General features: G+C 40.8%; 1 protein-coding gene across 1 annotated transcript in view; it reads left to right on the top strand.

The window, feature by feature from the left end:
- The window catches only part of nhsl2 (NHS-like 2), a 152,959-nt gene that overhangs the window by 42,079 nt on the left and 92,477 nt on the right, over nt 1–18,403 (top strand). The window lies entirely within an intron of this gene.

Genomic DNA, 18,403 nt, shown 5'->3' with positions numbered 1-18,403 from the left:
GTTTTTGGTATATACAGTATCAAATATGTATAAAGAAAGAAGAAAATGACAAAAAAAAGTGTTGATACAATTGCACACTGGATGACAATGTAATGTTTTGGAAGTCTTCATCTCCTTTAGCTGCAGAGTACAGTTGAGAACTTCTTGTCCCTGGTGTCTGACCGCAGCGTGTCCAGCAGTATTAGGTTATCTGCTCTCAAGGGATTAACCGATTTTCTCCGGTCTGGAGGAATGTGTGAGAGCTGAACAGCTCTGGCAGAACAGACAGCAGATCAGAGTACACTGATTCTGCCCGAGGAGCCACAAACTGGGACTTGACAGTGAGGGTGTTTACATTAATGCACATTAATATTCAGGATGGCCCCTGGAAACTTCCCAGAGTATACAATAATTGTATTGTTTTAAACATAGCTAACCATATCTCTGACATTTCTAATCAACTTTGGAGCTGAATGAATGAATTTCTATAAGCTTGATTAGGCAGACTTAAATGAGTGTTTAAGGGTTTTTTAAAGGCCTCTAGTAGGTTCTCAATTTTGGACCGCGTTCGGACTTTTACCAGCATTGCGTGAAACGTTCCTTATGTTGTTGCCGCAAAGGGCTCTAACAAAAAAATGGATCCCGCAATAATGCAGCATTATCTGGCAGTGCAGTGCATCGGCCAATCAAACACATGCAAGCACACATTACTAGTAGAATACCTTGTAGTTTGTAGCTTTGTTTATTCTTTTCCATGAAATCATTAAGACACAAGACAGAATTATAGCTTTTCCATGATACATTTCAAGAGATGTAAAATTATGTATCATGGGTAGTAGAACTATCTTCGGTCTGATAAACCCTCCCAGATTCTCCTTTTTTAAGGCTCTGACACACAAACCCGACAGCCAACCGTCGGCAGAAAAGGCAGTCAGACTGATCATTCGGCTGTTATGGAGACATAATACGTCTCCATAACAGCAAGAGGCGCTAATCTGTATTGTCGCCCAGAAAATGAAAACCGGAAATGACGAAAGCGTCAATGTGGGTCTGGCTTCTCCCGAATTGTCAGGGGCTAGCACTCTACCAATCAGATTGGCCATTGAGTCCGACTGCCCACCCACCGATTCAACATGTCAAATCGGCCAAAATGAAGGCTGACGGCTCCGACGGCTGACGACGGCACGGAACACACCGAACCGACTTCGCCAGACTGTCCGTCGGCCGATTATCGGGTTGGTGTGTCGGCGCCTTTAGAGGGCTTGAAGGGTCCAGATTGTTCCCGAGACTGACCAGGGACCCAAGTCGGGCCGGGTTGAAATTATATTCAATTTAATCGGATTGGGTAGGGTCTGTTGTTTGCTTTGGTCTAGTGGTGTAACGGACCGTATTTGATCCGTGGTCCGTACGGATCAACACTTTGCAATTGATCCATGGTTCGGAAATGCACCAGAATAGTGGATCGATTGCAAATTTTAACCATAATAATTATATGAAATACATTTTTACTGTCGCTGTTACTTAAAGTACAGCTGATAAATTTCTATGAAGGGTTGCCGTGAAAAGTTACAGGCAACGCAACAGCTCATGTTAAAATCCGCTGCTGATACGGCACAGGTGCCTAAACTACCGATATCTATCGGACTGAATTGCAACACGGATTTCGGTGCCTCATTTCGGTGATGCTTAAATGCCTGCGCTGCTGTCTGATGCTTCGAAACAGATGTTAGAGGCAACAGAAGCATGGCTGCATTTGACGCTAGTTAACATTAGACTTGGCAGCAGGTAACGTTAGCCTACCGTTAGCTAGTAACTGGCTTAAACACGGTTAAAATGCTGACAGCTACATGGTGTAGTGTGACTGTATTTGAGCGTAGAGGATTTCAACAGCGGGACGTACAACAGTCTGTCTCTAAAGCTATGAGCTGAAATACACTGCTTTGTTGGAAAAGTAACACAGACGTGACTAAATATCTGGTAAATGTCGGTGCATTCAAAGTTATTGTAAAAGACCCTTTTCTCATCTGTTTTTGTCGTTTAACAGCAATTTACTGGTGAAATAAGTTATTGTTAAAAGTTATTGTTATATGTTACATACATCATTTAAATTCCCCCATTTTTTGTGCTGAGCCGTGACTCAAAACCATGATCCGATCCGTTCCGTGAATTTTGTGATTCGTTGCACCCCTATTTGGGTCTCAGGTTTGTATGAAAATATGTCTAACAGCCGAGTGAATCAGAGTGCTCTCGCCATCAGCTCCAATCAAGTCTCATTATAATCCCAGGAGAAAAATGTGTTGTTTTTTTTAGCTGTTTGGACTTGGACCACATTTTGGATCAGGTCTAATCATCCGTGGGTCTATTTGGATCGACTCTGACTGCCCTGGGGTCCCTTTCGAATCAGGTGGAAAGTTGTATATGCTTCCTTCCTGGTTCATGTTTTACTTTCTCACCGATACCCTGTACCACCATGCTAACATCAATGCAGACTTTCCCAGATGGTTGTTTTCAGTGTTAGAATGGGCACACAGGTGTTGTCTTTTTGTCAACTAAGTCTTAAATTGGTGTCCTTGTTTCTGTTTGATGTGCTGTGAATCCTTTTGTAAGACCACCTCTGGGTTCCCTTTGCAAGTGCAGCCTGTTCATTGCATTTTATTTTCCTCGGACATGGAAGCAGTTTTGGCCTTCCTTCTCCTAGTGTGGCCTGCTCAGATTACTCATCACAGCAGAATGCTTTTAATGAGTGTGATGTCGTTTCCCACGCTTCCTATCTGTGCCTGTGTTGATGTCATCAACCAGCAGTGCATCTCACAGTGATGACATCATGGGTTATTGTTGTTGCTGCTGCTGCTGGGTTTTGCTCACATTGAAGCCTCAAGGGTCTATTTCAGAGCACTTTTCAGCTGATGTTTAAAACGGTTGGCAAAAGCCCAAATTCAGTTTTGCTAATTTTCTTGTAATGGAAGGATTACTGTATGTGCTGCAGTGGGAAGTCCACACACTGATGCTCCAATTTGCTTGAAAGATTTGAAACATACATATTCATCTGTTTCCCAAACATCATCAAAGCTTTGCCCTGATGATCCAAAATACTGAAATAAATACTGCTCGTGCTTCTCTATTCGGAGCATTAGGTTTGGAAATGAAACTTTGTTCAGCTTTAGAAAATAACCCCTTTCAAAGAAATGCTTTTATAATTCAACCAGTATCTGCAGTAATAGCTTGAGGTTTCCCTGCAGAATGAGCTTCAGATCCTTTGTGAAAGGCCTGTTATTGCAACGTCTCAAATGGCTTTAACTCTGAAATTATTATACGTGCATGCCGTGGCTTCAGGAAACCATGAAAAAGATCCTGTTCCAATCCTGTTTTGATTTTTTGAGTTTGTGTTTTAGCATTTCTGAAGGATCCGGATGATAAAAAGTGTTTTCATTTAGCCAACTAAACACTTACTGTAACATTGTTCCATATTTATAATTCATTTGGTATGAATTCCTGCCCCAGCTACCCCCCCCCAATGTTGCATGCCTCATTTTGTAACAAAATCCCTCAAATAAACAAAAGGGACCCGGTACAGACGCCGCCACAGACTTGGCCTCATCACTTCTTGGAATGAATTTACCCACTTTCCAGATGTATTTGTATTGTTCTTTGGCTTTGAGGGGAGCTAAATGTTTAACCACCAACCAACAACACTGATTAGTTTCTGATTAAGGGACTACAGGGGAAGTCTGCAGGAGGCAAATTAAATTAAAGAGCATTATAAAGCAGATCTAAATACCAACACACTGGGCAGGCCTTATCCTGCCTCAGCACAACAATGTGGAGAGGTAGGAGGAATGTGGAGTGTTGCTTGTGTGGGTATGTATGATAATGATAATAAAAAAAAACTAAAGTGAGGATGTTTTGCACTTGTTCACTGCAGCAGCAGAGATGAGCAGCGGGCTACAGAGGTCTGGTTAGCTCACCTCATTCAAACTCCACACCTCTAGATTTTTTTCATTTTCAAACTAAGTCCCAACCGATGCTGACTCAAGTGACGTTGAGGCAATTAATTGGACTTCACACAGCTCCCTCTGGAGGCTTTATACAGCTATTTTCACGTATGTAATAGTCCTCCCCAAGACCTTTTAAGCAGACTTTGACTGAAAATCAGTGGAGTTGTATCAGAATTAGCTTTTTAGACCATCCACTGGTGGGACTATCTTATAACTGCAGGGTTAGGGTTGATTTTCAGCGTTGTATAAACCACATACCTTTTATTTTTCTAGCTCACTGCAATCCTAAAGTTTCCAAAAAAGCAACAAGAAATACTTAAGCTAACATCACGGTGAAACGTTAATAATAGATGCACTCAAGATCCACTTAAACGTACCCTGTGGAGGTTTCTTGTTAACAAATGTAATGCTTAGACGTAATACATTATCTTCATCATAAAACATTTCCAAGAAATATGAAGATCTTTTGAATATTGTAAAACCTGCTTGGTGTACAACCATCTGTCAGCAGCTTTCTTCCTCATCCTTGCTTTTGCTGGCACATTGTTACAGTTGTTGGTTGTTTGTTTGTTGCCACCAAATGCTTTAATGAATAAACTATCTGCAGGAATGGGTGCCATATCATTATGTGCACATGCATCCTTAGGGATTGCTCCATAGTGGTCAAATCTCCACGTTACCTTTAAGTTGATGCATTTGCAACCTACTTATTAGCTTCGAAATAATGCTACTTTATCTTGCCATTTTGTTCACATATTGCAAATAACTGTTCAAATGCCTGAAAACACATTTACTAATGTTTAACTGACAAGGACTGTGTGAATTATGTGCATATTTTGTCTATTGGAGGATTTCTTGACAGTTGCAGTTCCTTTAATTTCATTGCTTGCAATTCAGCATCTGACAGATTCACACAGATTCATATTCATTAGCACCAGTCCAACTGTTTTGAATATTATATTGCATTGTTAAACCAAAACACAGTATATTAAATGAGAAAAAGCTGATATTAGCCAAAAGCATGTGTGAGAGATCCTATACAAGCAGCAGCATTGTTTTTATTGATGCAGATTGAAATCCTGAGTCAAGCGTCTGGCCCACAGTCTTTGAACATATTGGTAACAATCTGGACAGTCTAGCTTTACTCTAAACAGTTGTACATATCGGGGATATCCTATTGCGTAACAGTCTGTATCGTAGATTGGAAAAAATTATAATAGAATTGCTCCAACTGCCCTCAATCTCTGAAAAAAATAAACATGCTGTTGTTGCAGATGTTATCTACTGTATATGCCTAAGCAAAGACAATACAAAATGTTTTTAGGAGGTGAGGTGACTTAGAGGAGAGAAAGTAAAGGATAGTGAAGGATGGATAGTGAAGGCTTACATACAAATAGCAGTAGAAAAGTTATTTTCAGGATTATTGTGACATTTTTGCATATTTTAGTCAGACCACACATACTTCACATCTCTGCCAAACCTTTTTCAAAGCATGCCATACATTTTTGATAGATGTCTCATCTTCTGAATAGGCAATAGTTATGGTATAGTGAAAAAAATGCTGTATCTGTTTCTTTTCATTTATTTTGAACAGAAAGTAGTTAATGTGTAAAAGACACAATCCACAGTCCTCCTGCTGGGGACTGAGGTGAAATTTTGCCCACTGGCAACTTTGGTAAACTATTTTAATTATAAAAATAAGAAGCATTTTAAACACTTGTGTATTACACTGTACAGTCACACTGAACAAAGGCAACTGGTCACAACAGGCTATAAAACTGAAAAGCATCTCTAATGCTATGAAACTAAAGATACCAAAATAAATGGAATAATAAAAAATGTAACTGGTGCATTAGGAGGAATGTTTCAATTACTTCTACCTTGGCTATATTTAAACATTCAAAGCAGCCAAATATTTATTGTCCCAGTGATTGGCACATCTGGGTAATGCCGTATACCGAATGTGCGTTAGCATGTTGAATGTTTTTCCATTCACAGACCCTACAATGGTGCAGCAACGCTGTCGCACTGTCCTTACTCATTTGCGCTCGACTCTCACGCCAATCCAACTGTTGTGCCTGTGTCCGGTCTCCAAGTTTGGCATTACGTGCATCAATCTGCATATAGTCTGGATCAACGACATTAATTTACCGGATAATCGCCGGATATCCCTTGCCTTGCAGAAATCTGTTCTCTTTGGGAAACAACAAGAAACTTCGAGTTAGCAAGCTACACACTGAAAATGGCAAGTATTGAGGAAACTTTGGATCGTGTAACAAAGCAGGCCTGTTTGGTTTTTTTCGTGGGAATGAATATGTTAAATGTTACAGCACTTACTATCTAACTGGGACGTTTTGGGACCGTTTGTGGCAGGATTGCTGTTAACGAAGTAACAACACACAGGGCGATACACTACTAAGAGCAAATTACGTTTAACCATGTATCCAGCTAATTTAAATAGCTCTTGTTACTGTATGTGGCGTTTTCTTTTATCGGGGTGCAAATGTTCCACCAAAACAAGCTCCTTCCTAAGACTATTTTGCAGAGTCACTGTCTCTGCGACCGGAGCCTAGCTCAACCCAAAACGATTGTGATTGGTTTAAAGTAATGCAAACAACCCGGAGCGTTTTTATCTCCTATCCTGGAATGTATGTGTGGTGTAGCCAGACCTTCCTCCACAGCTCTGTGGAGATCGAGCTGGCAATGCGAGACTAATCTGCATACTGCGTGCTCCTGCATGCATGGAACCGTGAGCCCCGTACTGCAACTGTACCAATACACAAACTGTTAGGTAAGCATAATACTAAATTGCTTTGGTACCTCTTTAACCAAAACAACAATTGGAACTAAAAGTCAAGATAGCTCAGCATCTGTTGTATCAATGTTTAACTTTAACTTTATGATGCATTAAATTGCTTGAGTACCCTTTGATATTTGCTTACTGTCTCTACACGTAGAATCGCTCACTGTAGAAAATGTTAATTGCAGTAATGTAAAGTACATGTGTACTGTATGGTGTTTTAAACCACGTTGCGGCGTGTCTGAATCCTGTGTAATACGGTGTGAAGGCAAACATAAGCATATCAAGTGTCTCACTGTGTTGAGATGTTGTTGCATCAGTGGTGCCTTCAGGATGTTTCTACTTCAGGCAGACGAGGGAGCGCTGTGAAAAAACAAGTGCAATTACTTTGCAAGTTTGAGTTTTGTGCATCATTGTTCTGTCTCTGTTTGTTTATACCCAAGCTGCCACAGTCTTTCTGTCCTTAACCCTTATTTCCATTTGTTTCTTCCCTTCTTATTTTCTGGTTTCTGTCTGTGGACATATAGACGCTAACATGCGTGCCTGACATGCAGTAGATGATGGATGCATGAATAAACACTTCTATGTGAGCGACAGAAGGAGAGAAGAGTAGAGGGGGTGGGGGGGAACAGAGCTGGAGGGATGAAGTGGAGAAGGTGGCAGATGAAAGCAAGCTGTAGACGGAGAGAAGAAAAAGACGAGGGAGATTAAAGATATATGGAATCATATCCTTTTCCCCATCCTCATTTGGGGTTCCCTTATGTAACCCCACTCTCTCACACCACAGAGTGACAGCAGCTGAAAATTTCCTTTTTTTGGACTTCTGGTCATAATTGAGGGGGTTTTCTTCCAATTAAATTAAAGTTTTTTTTAATTGACTTATGTAACTCTTGTGCCGAACCACACCAACACAATAAAGTTGCACTTTGGCAACTTTGCTTATTAGCAGCACAAAAATGACATGGTATAGTCCAGTTATGGTGAAGTCTTTCCTCTGTTGCTGTTGTTGCCTCGGTGTTTGGGGTCATCCAATATGCAGCTTTTGGCCGTGAGTAGCTGAACAAATGGTCAAGCCTGGGAATGTAGAATGTAGTGGTTTAACACACACACACACACACACACACACACACACACACACACACACACACACAGAGTCATCACTCGAGTGAGTACAGCTGTTCATTCCTTACATGGCCAATCATCTCTGATATCAAACACATTGTGTTTATTAGAAAAAAAACATTAAAATTAAGTATCTGCATGTAATTGATATCAGAAAACATTCCCAGATGCTTCCCATGGAAAAGCATTGAGTCCTTATCGGATGTGGGAAAGTTAACCGAAATGTACAGTATATTTGCCAAATCTACCATCAAATATACTGTCAAAAACTTGTTTCAAAGTATAAATCTCACTTTTGTATGGCTTGTCCAAGTGAGAAGAACTGCAGTTGTACTGGGTGTTATAGAAGTTAGCAAATGCAGCAGACTTTGGGCCAACAAAACAAATGTCCTTCCTCTTTCTGTGGTTTATAAGATTAAGTTTTGCTCCAAAACATGAAAATCATACGAAAATACACACAAATGAATACAAACTGCTATATTTTTTTTTGTTTTTGTTTTTTTTATCAACTTTTAAATGGGATTTGGGAGGGTTTCTGTAAACGTTTTCTGGCAATCATCATGGATTTTTAACTGAAACCTACAGTTTTAGTTAAAAGCTTTCTACTGACAATGCATGTATCATACTAGAGCATATCATTTCATGTAATATCATAATATTAAAATGTTCCATCAGTGAAAAGCTATGTTGTCTTGGAGATAAAAGTATTGTCTGGATCAGACTTAAGCAAAGGAACACTAATATATTTTAATGCCTCCCATATTTTCTTATCAAACTAAAATCAAACAGTAATCTGGCTCTGTGGGGGTTGGATTAGCAGATTAACAGCCTCCAACAGCGCACACACACACACACACACACACACACACACACACACACACACACACACACACACACACACACACACACACACACACACACACACACACACACACACACACACACGCACATGCATTAATGCAAGCTTAAGACTGCAGGTGACAGTAGTCGACTGCCATCAGCCAGAAAAGCAGATAAAGAGGAAGAAGTTGGGACAATATGTTGTACTCGGGCTGTTAAGTGACGACTGATGGATGAAGGACTGATTTAAAGTCACCTCGTTTTTAATCTTCAAACCTGTGCAGGGAGTAACTAAAAAAAAGATAGTTGTCAGTATATATACTGTACCAATGTGGACAAATATTACACACAGTCCAGAAGGACATTGCAAGACACAGTGTAGACAATATACTGTGATGTAAAAAGTACAAATTATTTCTAACATCATGGCTAAAATGGCAACTTTTAGCTTGTTAACATTCTAACATATCATGTTATGGTTGTAGTTTACTGTAGGCATGCTACTATGCTGGCATTACATTATGCATGAATGTTAAAAGGGCCAGTACACTCGAATGTGGAAACCCACACTGGCTACGTTTAACCATTTCTGTAACTTCCTGAAACTGACAAACTCTTATTTGTCTCTGCCCTTTTGTATCTGCTGCTGCTGCTGCTGCTGTGATTTTAACCCTTGTGTTGTCTTTAGGTCAAATTAGACCCGTTTTCAAAATATATATATCAGAAATATGGGTTTCTCTTTAACTACCTAAATTTAACTACCCCAAATAACATGGATGGAACACGGGCTTTGCAAGTACAACAAAAGATTGGATCTCTACTGTTATTGAATTTTGGGTGTTTTATTCAATGTTTCAAAACAGTATCCTCACTGAACGGTGACATATACATGTCTGTGATTATTCTTCCTTTATATATTATAATATTAGTCTAAATAATTCATAATTTCTGCTTTTTTAAAATGAAGAATTAGGTAATTTCCTATAAATGAGGCTTGACCATGAATTCCAAAAATAAGTGTAAAACTAGTGGAAATAAGTTTGTTAGTGGTGTTTATACATGGCAGTGAAAAAAAGCGTTAAACGTAAAAAAAAAAGCGCCAAAACATTGAAAAAAGTGCCAAAAGTGTCGAAAAAAAGAGACAAAAACGTCAGAAAAAGTGTTGATTTTCAGTTTTGACCGGGGAGGAGCCACATGTATGGTCGAATGGAAGACAACACAAGGGTTAATCTTGTCAGCCCTCTGCTGTGTATAGGGAAGCTTCGCTATCCTAATTTTTAAACGCCATCCTGTCCCCGCCTCTGTCTTTAACTCCACCTTTGATTGTGATTTTTTGCAACGACTATAAACAATTGCATCGAAAGGAGCCAGTTGAGGTGGCTTGTGCATCGGATCAGAATCCTTGTGGTTGCCTTTCTTTTGGAAGTTTGGAGGTCTGGCTACACATGATAGGCGGCAAAACCGCTTTGCCTAGGCCATTCCATTAATTTCCTATGGGGAGGACTATGGCGCCCAAATATGCGCTCTGCTACCCCTGGCGTCGTACACCGCTCGCCCTACCTAGCAGTGCGCAGACAGCAAATTGTTTATCATGTGTAGGTGGCTTTAGGAACGCCTTGGGAGCTGGAAAATTAGCCTTCTGGCACCCCAACCTGGCCCCGGATAAGTGGCAGAAAACGGATGGATAGATATCCACTGTGGTCGAACAACTAGATCTGATAAAGTACACCCTGGCACGTAACATTCATCTCAAAATGCTGCTTAAAGCTGTGGCAAGTTTGACAACTAAAAACTAAACCTGATAATCTGTCAGTTTGAGATGTCCTAAAATCGCCACTGTACACAGGACAAACTCTTTGGATCTGGGGAACAACATTCGTCTAGCGCCACCCTCGTTTTTGTCCCCACATGTCAATAAGGATCTAAGAATAAGAAAGTGTCCTTGCATATTCAGTATTGTTTCAGAATGTATTGACCATTACTGCTTCACAATGCTGGCTTTTGTATTTTCTTTTCAGAAGTCTCTGAGTTTCATCATTACAATCTGTGGTTAGCCCACAATGAAACACTGTACTGAGTCAATATGGCAGCGTCAAAGTAAATTATAGATAAAGTGTTTCTCATACAGTATTCTCTTTGCGTTTTTGTCTCGACAGCCATCCAAAGTGTTTCTCCTGAGCCCTGTGTGAGCAGGACTAATATAAGCAGGGGATTTCACATGGCTTGTTCTACTTCAGGGAATCAATGATTTCAACAGCTTCCAGTACAGCTGTCTTTAGTTTGTAAAAAAGTGTCAAGACAGAGAGCCCATGAGGATACAGCTCCAGTGAGATTTAAACACTCTGCAATTCCTTTTATTTTACTATGTGATTGTTTTTCTTCTTCTCCCGAATGTGGGATTACCTCTCTTGTTCTTTCATGTATCATTCAAAATGAGTCTTCCATAGAGAATCCATGCGATGTAGTTGTAGTTCAACTGCAACTAACTTATTTTTTTCTAGATTAATCTATTAATTGTATAATATTTACATCTTGTATTTAATAAATAGTGTAAAATTACCATTATAATTTCTCAGAGCCTCACATGACTTTTTCACGTTGCTGTTTTTTTCCGACCAACAACTGAGGAAAATAATAAACAGGACGTGAAAACACAGAATTTGGCATTTCTGCTTGAAAAAGTACTGAAACGATTTTATACGATTATCCAAATAGTTGCAGATTACTTCATTCTACATTGACATGTTTCATGAGGTTCCCATTTTTCTAGGCACCCCTCAGGTGTATCTCTTCTTCCTCAGTTCATCCCTCAGTGTTGTTGCTTCGATTTCTGGGGTTGACACTATCTTCAGCATTTGGCTTTGGGGTCGCACAGACACAGACACAGACACACACACACACACACACACACACACACACACACACACACACACACACACACACACACACACACACACACACATTAATGTCTATAGAGACTTAACCACCACACCCTTAAACCAACCCTTAGCCCATAATACTGCATTTGTGTGTGTGTGTGTGTGTGTGTGTGTGTGTGTGTGTGTGCAGTGGATCACAGTGTAATCTCAGTTATTCCCCTGGCTTGCTCTCTGGGGGCATGAACACACACTCACACACACCCATAAACACACACACATTTTTGTGTATCAGAGTGTAATCTGTGTTCCTGTCCTGTCAGAGTCCTTGCTCAGCGGGAATCATTAAAGAACAGTTAATTACCCATAATCCACTCTGGGCCAGATGTCTGCTCTGTTGGAGTGGTCAGAATATGTGTGTGTGTGTGTGTGTGTGTGTGTGTGTGTGTGTGTGTGTGTGTGTGTGTGTGTGTGTGTGTGTGTGTGTGTGTGTGTGTGTGTGTGTGTGTGTGTCAATATTTGCAATCATTTGTGGCAAACTCCTTTTCTTTCTTCTCGTATTTTCATCCCCAATCTCTTTTTTCCCTGTATATTTTCCTCCTATTTCCTATCTTTCTTTCATCCTTTGTGGAGAGTTTGTAGTCGTGATTTGAATTGTTTTTATTCGCCGTCAGTGTTGCTCCTCCTCTCCCTTTTTTGTCTTTGCCTCTTTTCCTCTCTCTGTTTCTGTTTCTCTGCCCAAAAATCTGTTCATCCCTCCCTCCCTCTCTCCTCCCTCTTACTCTCTCATTTCGGTTCATACTCACTTGGATTCAGAGGGACTCGGAGTTGACTTGTTGCAGTCGTCACAAAACAAACTTTGAAGTCTGAACCTGCTGTCTGAGCCATTTTAAGGTACTGTGCTGTAACAATCTGTGTGTGTGTGTGTGTGTGTGTGTGTGTGTGTGTGTGTGTGTGTGTGTTGATGCATGTTTCATTGTGATTCTTCCTTTTTGCATTGAGAGTTTAGTGTCTGCTGAGGTGATATGATACTATTACAGACTTTGACCTTGATTAGTATTTGGTTGGCCAGCTTTTATGGCTTTATGGTTATATTACCGCTTTTAGTGTTTAAGTTGCATAAGAATTTTTCTTACAACTTTCAATTTTAACTGGGTCAACTGATCTTAAGTTCACTTGTTTACAGAGGAAAATGTGTCAATTACCTGAAATGATATGTATTATATTTTAAAGTGATGAGTTTTTGTTACTGTTTTTTTTTTCAATTTTTCATCCAAATTTGGTCTAACGTGGGTGCTATTTCTAACATAAAATGTGTCAAGTGTTTGTTGACTAAAAAGTCACCTTACTCATTGACTTTAGATGGTTGTAGAAATGTGGAGTTCCAAAGTTCCCCCATGACCTTGGAAAACAGCAGTTGCCAAAACAATCTCAAAGAACATGTTTAAAGCTGTAGTGCATAACTTTTTTTATATTAATGAACTCCGTTACATTCAAGCTATTGCCAAATGAGTTGCTACAAAGCTAATTAAGACTATCAGCTCCACACAACTCTCTCTGTATTTCTCAGTATGGCTGTGTTCAGAAGATTGTGTCGTCTGGTGACTTTCCTGTGCAGAAGCTCGAGTGAAGATAATGACTTCTTCTGAAGAGTCCATCATGTTTTTTTAATCCTCCTTGTCCTCCTTGGCTACTAGCAACTGCGTGGAGGAGAGGTGGGGGCACGTGCGCGATCACGTAAGGCTTGTATCATGTGGACGCGCCAACAGTGTTGTTGTCATTACTTAGAATTCTTCATGGGGGAGACAGAAACTATGCACTATAGCTTTAATGTTACAGCGTTTACTATCTAACTGGGACGTTCTGGGACCGATTGTGGTAGGATTGCTGTGGACGAAGTAACGTCACACAGGGCGATACACTACTAAGAGCAAATTATGTTTAACCATGTATCCAGCTAATTTAAATAGCTCATGTTACTGTACATGTATGTAGCGTTTTCTTTTATCGGGGTGCAAATGTTCCACCAAAACAAGTTCCTTCCCGAGACTATTTTGCAGAGTCAATGATCTTCGTCAGCAGATGGCGCTTTCCCAGTTGTCTAATCAAGGGTATTTGGAAGTGATGCTTTTGGACTGTGTAACCCAATTTTATTTTATTTTATTTATATTGTCAAATCATAGCAGAAGTTATCTCAGGGCACTTTGCAGATAAAGTAGGTCTAGACCACACTTTATAATTTACGGAGACCCAACAATTTCCCCAAGAGCAATTGCACTGAAAAAAAATTCCATCAGTTGACAAAACAATCATACTTGAAGGTCTCTTTAGTAACTGTTGTGTAGTTTTCCCACTTAGATGTTAAAATTTCTGTTTTTCTGAGCACTTTAAGGGCTTCTTGTCCATGTTGGCTGAAAGGTTGAGAGTCACGGTTCATTATAATTTCATCACAAGTTAGTTTTCCTGCTTACATATTCAATTTCAGCAACATGCATGCAAGCCTGAAGAAGCCAATCGTTTTCATGTTTAAACACAAAGATTTTTTGTGTATTTTCAACTAAAAAGCCACACCAGCATTTAAAGGGTTTTGGTATCATCATCATTTAGGAGCAAAGTAAATCCACAAGTCAACTTTGGTTAACTTAAACATACAAATTAATGGCGTTAACCAATATTGTATCAAATTGGCCTAATCTTTGAGAGAACAAAGATCTGGAGAGTACAAAACAGAGGACTTTGTTGCACCATCAGCATGTTAGCAACATACAGTTCACCAACTAACCTACGTCACCATGCCTCTAGCAGCAGATCGCACAGAATACGTTTGCTGTGCCACTTTCTGGTGTGACCTGATGAGGTTGTAATCAGTAGTTGGTTCCATCCCCGTTAACTGACGCACTCAAGTTTCGATGAAAATCAGGCACAAGATTCAAATCCATTGAAAGCTGGATTAACTAAGTTTGACTGAACCACTTCTGTGTCCCAACCAGCCGCTAAGAAGAAGAAAAGTAGTTCATGGCTGTCTTTTCGGGTGATTTCTGAGAGGATGAAGTAAACAAAATTCAGACAGTTAACCTCTCACTGCTGGCATGAGATGCTTCCTTGTCGTGTAGCCTACTGCATGAAGAAAATTCACAGCTTGCACATATTTTATAAACTCAACAAGGGGTCTACTTTCTACTTTTGCCTGTCCTTAAATAACCTCAACACGTCAGCGAGATTTTCACCGTTGTAACGGCTCAACTGAAAAAGAAAAATCCATTTTCTCTGGTGATAATGAGATTTTGGCGTACAGAAAGTGAATCAGAGACATGAAACGATGTTTAATTTACTTGGAAGAATCGGTCTGTACTCCTAAGCCTGATATACAGTATGTGCAGCTCCTTGGAAGGAGAAGGCAGGTTAAGCAAGTTTTCACACCTTAACTCTGCTTCTGTGTGGTTGAAACAAAAAAACGAAGTGTTGTAATGCATCTACTGTTCATTTGTTTGAACTGGACAAACAGGAATTGTAAAACATTTTCTTTCCTCGTAGCGGCTCTTTGAAGAGGGAATACCTACTGAACGGGCCAAGACGGAGGCAAACAAATACAGTTGTTAAAGAGAAAGAAAAGGAGGGAGATCTTTTGTTTATCTGGTTTTAATCCCTCGTTTCTCCCAAAGCAACCGCTGGCTTGTTATGAGAAGGTTTGGCTCGGCATTGTTTGCCTGTTAGTTCAAGGCCGGGCCACGAGAACGAGATAATAGGACAGCAAATATTATGGGTGCTCTGGTGAGATTTGGGCAGCAAAAGAGAAAGAGATGCCTTATCGTCCTTAGATGAACCCGTGTGAGAACGGAAAGATCTTCTGGTCATTCTCGTGTGAATGTGACATGAGAAAGAGGGCGAGAGACAGAGAAAGGGAGTGGGAATGTCACATTTTCTCACCTTGTCTGGCTTTTTCTGGGACGGACAAAGAAAAGGACTGAGATAAAAGGTTGGCACAGACGAAAAACGAGTAAAGTATACTAAAGAGAAGCCTAAGTGGTTCAAAGACAGAAGAGCAGAGCGTGTGATAGAACGAGCTGTCAGCATAAGACAGAGCCTGAAAGGTGGGAGAAAGAGAGCAAAGTCCCTGTTATTCACAGTGATGGGTGACAAGACGGAGCCGCTTGTGTGAAGTCGATGCCATCGACTTAACGAGATGTTCTGCAAAAATTGCTGGCAAAACAGTAAATCAGCAAGAAAGGGAACAGCTCGTGCTCTAACAGCACTCTGTCCTCCCCCCCCAACCCCAGCCCTCACTGGGCCTCGACACCAGTTACATAAGCGGCGGGCGATCGAATATGGGCAAAAGCTATAATAGCGATCTTTGTGGGAGGCCCAGGGATGAACCCGGATTAGTGATGGTTTAGGGATATTTGTTATAGGGAATCCCAGCAGATTTCACTGTGCAAATAGGTTTCTCATACGCCAGGGAGCATTAACGACTGTGTCTCATTGCAAAAATGAAAAAGAGTTCAGCCATCCACCTACCCAAGTGTCCTTGAGCAAGTCACAGGGAAGAGGGCGTCAGGGTGTGTGGATGATAGGGGTGGTACGGTTCACAAAACCCACGGTTCGGTTCGTATCACGGTTTTAGGGTCACGGTTTTTGCTTCTGTACGGTTCTTGTTATTTTTTAACACTCCAGAAATATACTTCAGCATATGATATTTAGCTTAATTATCCACAATGTAGGATACAGTATTAAAAAATAGTTATATATATATATAGCGTATTTCCTTGGAGAACGTTGGCACCAAGATCCTGGTTCCAGCTGTCGCCGTGGTCCTGCTGCACTCCCTGCCGAGCCCTGCAATGTCATGCTGCTTCCTGCTGACCCCTGCAGCTTCCCGCCACATCCAGTCACTGTTCCATTATTAATGTGACTACTATTGCCACTGTTCATCACACCCCCAACCGGCCCGTCAGACACCGCCTACCAAGAGCCTGGGTCTGTCTGAGGTTTCTTCCCAAGAGGGAGTTTTTCCTCGCCGCTGTCGCACTGCTTGCTCTTGAGGGAATTACTGTAATTGTTGGAATTGTTGGGGCTTTGTAAATTATAGAGTGTGGTCTAGACCTACTCTATCTGTAAAGTGTCTCGAGATAACCTATGTTATGATTTGATACTATAAATAAAATTGAATTGAATTGAATTATATCATGTAATCATGCACAAACTGAATTTGACTTGACTTTAAGCACATTATTGGGACCATCTCTGAGGAAAGCTAGGTGAGATTTTGATGCAGCAAGAGGGAAGACATTGATGATTTCAACAAGCTTTTCATTTATTTGGCAAAAAAAGGAGAATGTGTATTGCCATCTACAGGAACATATGTGTCTTTTTAGCACACGAAGATTGAAATATTACAGAATATCAATTGAAATAACTTCCATTTATGAAACTGCCAACTTCAGTATAGCTCTTCCAGAAATTGTATCCTTTAGAAGAAAAAGAGATGAACTCTTAAAGCGCCGTCTTTTGAATAAGTCAGAATACGTTAAACATATGAAAAATTGTGATTTTTTTTTTTGTACAGCTGAAAGTTTGTTAATTAACATTGTTAATTTCCTATCCTTACCTGGGTCACACATTCATACGGTTTGATAAAGTACTTATTGGACTTTAACTTATCACTGCACTTAGAATAACGAGCGTAGCTGTCCTCAATTTAGGTCATCCTAAACATCTCAACTCCATTTTTTCCTGCATCCACCGTGTGTGTTTGTGTGTGTGCGCGCGTCGGTCGTGGGGGGAACTGAGCATCCCCACCCGCTGCAGAGAGCCGACAGGATTGAAACAGCTTTAGAGGTTGGCAGGATGGTCTGAACTGTTTTGCACGGTCTTTCGCTGTACGTTTTCTTGTCTAACTTGTCCACACCTCTTCTTTCACGCAAAAGGGAAACACACTGTCTGAGGTCACATACGGGCACCTGACGGGCACGAGGCTACATTGCACATGCGTCGAACCGTGCGACGCACAAACGCTCCGAACCGAGACAAACGGGCCGAGCGGTTCGGATGTTTTTTCATGAACCGTGCCACCCTTAGTGGATGAGTCAAACAAACACAACGTTCACCCAGCAGACTGTTTCCCGTGTTAGACCAAAAGTCAACATCTATTTCACCAAAACCATGACCTTTTTTCCAAACCTAACCAAGTAGTATTGTTATTGCCTAAACATTCTGCATTGCAGGGGCTTGAGCAGACATACTGATCGTTCGTGTTGTTCAACATTTGTATGAAAGCACACAAAAAATAGTGCATAACTTTTCGTATGATATATAATAGAAACTATTGCCTGAGGATGATAAGCGGACTTTTCCTCTGTAGTGTACAATGGGGCGCACCCTCTACCAGGTTTCTCTATAGAGCTCCCCCTACAGCTTCAGAATAGATATTTGGCAGCTCCTATGTTTACTAGTGTCTGACTCCTCGCTCGGTCAGTCTGCCGTTTCCTCTTTCTCTGTTCCTCCGGCAACGCTTTCCTCCTAGCTTTCTGCTTCTTTTTAGTCGGCGACTAGCCATGACGATAGTGTGAAAAACTCCATCGCTACCTTGTTCTTACCTGACCTGATATCACGTGATACTTCCTGACGCTGAGGCCGGCGGCTTGCTGGCCGAAAGTTGTGAGGGTGGTTTCTCACAGGCACTAGGGGGGGAGCGAGACGACCACCATTCAACCCGAAAAAAGTCACATAACCTTTCCAGTGACTCCGAAGCTGTTCAGTTAAGGTAAATTAAGCTAAAAAAACCCGCATTGTTC

The sequence above is a fragment of the Perca flavescens genome, chromosome 19, assembly GCF_004354835.1.
Source record: "Perca flavescens isolate YP-PL-M2 chromosome 19, PFLA_1.0, whole genome shotgun sequence".
NCBI classification, from domain to species: Eukaryota; Metazoa; Chordata; class Actinopteri; order Perciformes; family Percidae; genus Perca; species Perca flavescens.
Note: the sequence above shows the minus strand (reverse complement) of the source record. Positions and strands in the feature narration are given on the sequence as shown.